This window comes from Spinacia oleracea, chromosome 2, assembly GCF_020520425.1.
Source record: "Spinacia oleracea cultivar Varoflay chromosome 2, BTI_SOV_V1, whole genome shotgun sequence".
Lineage (NCBI taxonomy): Eukaryota > Viridiplantae > Streptophyta > Magnoliopsida > Caryophyllales > Amaranthaceae > Spinacia > Spinacia oleracea.
This window is the reverse complement of record NC_079488.1, coordinates 55,861,583-55,866,655: the sequence shown is the minus strand read 5'-3', so window position 1 is coordinate 55,866,655 and position 5,073 is coordinate 55,861,583. Positions and strand designations below refer to the sequence as shown.

The 5,073-nt window shown below is 41.3% G+C and overlaps 1 non-coding gene across 1 annotated transcript; it reads right to left on the bottom strand.

The window, feature by feature from the left end:
* Nucleotides 1-1,196: 1,196 nt before the first annotated feature.
* LOC130468281 (small nucleolar RNA R71) lies at nt 1,197-1,303 on the bottom strand. The gene has a single exon (XR_008928687.1). It is a non-coding gene; the product is annotated as a small nucleolar RNA R71 (small nucleolar RNA).
* Nucleotides 1,304-5,073: the final 3,770 nt, after the last annotated feature.

Below are 5,073 nucleotides of genomic sequence, written 5' to 3'. Positions count from 1 at the left end.
TGCATGATTGGGATTAAATGTGGACTTGATTATTGATTAATTGCTCGTCAATCCTGTTAGGCCGGACTATTTTGATTTGAGTGTGATTAACCTTAGATTATGCGCCGAGAGGTATAAATCTGATGTTTTTGGTCTGTGGCTATTAGATAGGAATTGTTTCTAATACATAGCGAGAGCCTGCTAGTTATATTTTCCTAAGGAATTCATAAGATTCGAGGGATGCATGTTTTCCTAGTTATGATTGTTAATTGGTTGTTGTTGTCTGTTGTCCAATCCCGGTCTGTATTTGTGGTGAACCGTTGCCCTAGATTCCCTTATTATTGATATTTTCCAATTTGATTATTGCCTTAATTTAATCTACAAACCAAACCAAATCTCTTGTTACCAATAGTCTAGACTTGCCGATTAATAGTAGAAAGAACATTGTTTCCCTGTGGATACGATCCCTGCTTCCCTTGCTATACTTTTAGTTGGTGAACGTTAGGTTTATCTTTGATAGGAGTGCGATTTAGCCTGTCAGTTGCCGGGGAAACGGTTTTATTTTCTGTTATTAATGTTTACTCTAGATTATTGTTTGTTACTTCTCAAGGAACTCCTGTTCCTTGAGATCGGATCTCACGACTATTTGCTAGTTTTGCTTGTTTATGCCTAGGACTGTCTATACCAGCGATCTGTCTCCGTTTGATCCTGAACCTGAACGGACCTTCCGTAGACGGCGTAGATTCATTGAACAGTTGAGAGACTGGTCTTAATCTAAATCCGATCATCTGATTGGCAATCTATTTCATACAGATTCATAGATGGGTGACGAAACACCACCACCATTTCAACCAAGGCTTACAGACTATTCTAAGCCAAGTCTGTCTGTGCTTCCCAAGGCGATCATGCCTTCTATTGCGGCTGAGAATTTCAAGATTGAACCCCAATTGATAAATATGATTGAGAGGCACCAATTCGGTGGGGAAAAGGGTGAAGACCCTAATCTTCATATTCATTCTTTCATTCAATATTGCTCTACTGTCAAGCAGAAGAATCTAAGGCCGGAGCAGACTATGGAGATGCTCTTTCCATTTTCTCTGAGTGGGAAGGCAAAGCTGTGGATTAACGAGCTCAATCGAGCAGCTATGAAAATCACCGACTGGGATTCTTTGGCTCTTTCTTTCTATGTGAAATACTTTCCGCCTGAGAAGACAACCCGTCTGAGAAGCCAGATCATTTCTATTACACAGCAGGCAGACGAGAGCTTGTTTGAAGTCTGGGAAAGATTCAAAGACCTGTAGAGAGAATTCCCACACCACTGTCTACAACTGTGGTTCTTGATCCAACAGTTTTACAACGGCTTGGGTAACGAATCTAGGCTTATTCTGGATTCTGCTGCTAATGGGAGATTAATGCAACTCCATGTGTCTAGAGCTTTGGAGGTGATTGAGGAGATGGCCATTCATAATGCCCAATATGGGAATCCTAGAGGCTTTGCTGACAGGGGTGGTAAGCATGAGATGAATTCTATTGAACAACTTACTGCTCAGCTGACTGCCCTACATCACAAACTTGAAAATATGCAAACTACATCTTCTCAGTCCACCCAACATGCTAGTGTCGCTGCAATGAGTGCCCAATTTGTGAATGTCTGTGATAGTTGTGGGGTGCAGGGTCATTATGCACAGGAATGTAGGAGCTCTATTGAACAATGTAATGCATTCCAGTCCTACAAGCAGAATAATCCATACTCCAATTCTTACAATGAGGGGTATAAAAACAATGCCCTACTATCATATAGGAGTACTAACGTCCAGAACCCCCATCAGGTTCAATACCCTCCACCCACAACAACCCTATCAACCACCACCACAGCAATCATATCAACCGCGGAGTAACTACAACCAACAGTCTAGTGGACCACCTGGGTTCCCTAGACAACACACATCTCCTCCACCTCCACAAGCTCAACCCACACAGTCTGACCCTATGCTAGTAGAGATGAGGAATATGATGTTGCATATGCAGAAGTCTCTGAGTGAAAAGGATGCTAAAATTGATGCTCTTACTGCTTATAATAAAATCATTGATACAAAGTTGGCACAAATGGATACTACTCTTGCAGGGAGACCCCAAGCCCATCTCCCTTCACAGCCCTAGTATAGAGAGTCTGTAAATGTTGTCACTTTGCGGAGTGGATATGAGTATGATGGGCCGCCTATGACTATTGAAGGAGATGTTGAAGCGTCTGTCAGTGATGCTATGCTAGAAGAAGGAGAGAAGGTGGTCAAGGAGAAGGAAGCTAGCACAAGGGTAGAGAAGAAAGTTGAGATACAAGTCCCACCTATCAAACTTCCCTTCCCTCACCGCCAGCTTAAGAACAAGCTAGACAAGCAGTTTGGTAAGTTCTTAGAAGTGGTAAAGAACCTTCAGGTAACAGTTCCCTTCACCTAATTAATTACTCAAGTACCTGCATATGCTAAATACATGAAAGACATCTTGACTAGAAAGAGAGCATTCAGTGAGGTGGAGACTGTTGCATTTACTGAAGAGTGCAGTGCCTTGCTACAAAATAAGTCTCCACCCAAGTTGAAGGACCCTGGGAGTTTCTCTATCCCATATAACATTGGCAATATTTTTATTGACAAAACTTTATGTGATTTAGGTGCCAGCGTTAGTGTCATGCTGTTAGGTTATGATACATATGACAATTCATAAATCATGCGGAAAAACCATAAAGCCAGGAAAGCATATTATTTACACATAATCATTTAACATAGAATAGATGCATACATGTTGTAGCGTGCCTTCCCTAGCTGCGCCCGAACCGAACAAGAACAAGTCTTTAGGACTCCAAATGCCGTCCCTCCGTAGATAGTCCACAGTACGTCCGGATCCGCCTCAAGTTAGACCAACTAGAATTGCCCTTAAGGTTACTAGGAATTTCGGCTAGTGTTTGCAAGTGTATGGCTGATTTTTATTTCAAAAACCTACCCTTTGAATACTTCAATCGTACCTGCAAATAATGACCCTAGGCCCTTATTTATAGAAGTATGGAAAAGGAACTGGAATCCTATTAGGATACTAATTAGTTAAACTAGAATCCTAGTAGGACTCTAACTAATTAATTTTATCCTTTTAGGATTAGGAATTTAATCATCAAACAAATCCTATACAATTTAGGTTTCGTATGTGAACACAAACTCTACACGAGCATGACCCACGAGCGTGCAGGCCATGCCCGCGCACAGCCTACACGGCCGCTCGGCCCACGCTCGCAGCAGCACAGCTCACAGCCCATTGCTGCGCGCGCTGCCATGGCCTGCTGGGCCTGGCTTTGCGCTGGGCCTGGCGTGGCCTTGGCTGTTCGTGTGGCGCGCTTGGCTTGCTGGGCGATGGCCTGGCTTCGTGTTGGGCCCTCGTCCGGCAGGCCTCGTCCGATGCTTATTCGTACGATACGCTTCCAATTAAATTCCCGGTTCCGGAATTCATTTCCGATACGAACAATATTTAATATTTCCTATTCCGGAATTAATTTTCGTTTCGAAAAAATATTTAATATTTCCGTTTCCGGAATTATTTTCCGATTTCGATAATATTTCCGATTCTGACAATATTTCCGTTTCCGGCAATATTTCCGATTCCGGCAATATTTCCATTTCCGATAATATTTTCCGATACGTACCATGTTTCCGTTTCCGGCAACATCTACGACTTGGATAATATTTATATTTCCGATACGATCCATATTTCTGTTTCCGGCAATATCATCGTTTCCGGAGTATTCATTTCTTGCTTGTGACGATCTCAGCTCCCACTGAAACCAAGATCCGTCGATTCCGAATATCCATACATAGAGTATTTAATGCCATTAAATACTTGATCCGTTTACGTACTATTTGTGTGACCCTACGGGTTCAGTCAAGAGTAAGCTGTGGATTAATATCATTAATTCCACTCAAACTGAAGCGGCCTCTAGCTAGGCATTCAGCTCACTTGATCTCACTGAATTATTAACTTGTTAATTAATACTGAACCGCACTTATTAGACTTAACATAGAATGCATACTTGGACCAAGGGCATTATTTCCTTCAGTCTCCCACTTGTCCTTAGGGACAAGTGTGCATTTCCTAATTCCTTTGTCGCTCGATGCTTGCTCTTGAACATAAGGTAAGAGTTTTCATCCTGATTATGTCCAGAGGTGTTTCTCGGTTTCAGAGTTAAACTGATCAAATAAACAGATAATCATAGCCTATGATTCATCCGAGCACGGCCATGCATTTCACAGTTTCTAGCTCTCCGAGTGGCCTTGTACAACTTTTAAGCATCTCATCCCGATTTATGGGAGGACAATCCCAATCTTGCGATCTTGAGATTAGACTTCGTTTGATAGGTGATTACCTGAGCGTTGCCTTTATAGCCTCCTTTTACGGTGCGACGGTTGGTCAACGTCAAAGCAGCCAGTTCTCAAACAAGTAATCTCAAATCACTCAGGTATTGAGGATTTAGTGTCTAATAATTTTAATGAAATTTACTTATGACAGATTTTCATCTCTTACAGTAAAGTTTCATAGGTCTTGTCCGATACTAGTCTTCCCAAAGTAAGTATCTATGCAAATGATTATGACATTGCCATGTCCACATAGTTCAAGAAACAGAACTACTAGTCATCTTGCATTCTAGTCGTCTAACGTTTTCTATGCGTCCAATTTTATAGAAAACTCCGACCAGGGACCATTTTCAACTTTTGACATTCAAGTTCATTTGATAGACATTTCTTAGTCACAGGACTGGTCCTGACAGTCTATCTTGAATATTTCGTCAAATTGAAGGGACTCATCATTTAATACTAAACCAAGATTAAATGGAATATGAAAATACATTTCATATATGATAAATGTTCAACCCCAATGTTTTACAACCATGGGCCTTAAACCCATCTTTAAAACAGTTCATGGAATTTCAAAGCTATGTTTGATTTCCAGTGCTACAATGTGAGTGTTTCTTCTCACTTGTTGCATAGGTTTAGTTATCATGCTTTGCCAATCTTAATATCCTTTTCATCGAATGATTTTCGAGATATGATGATAAGA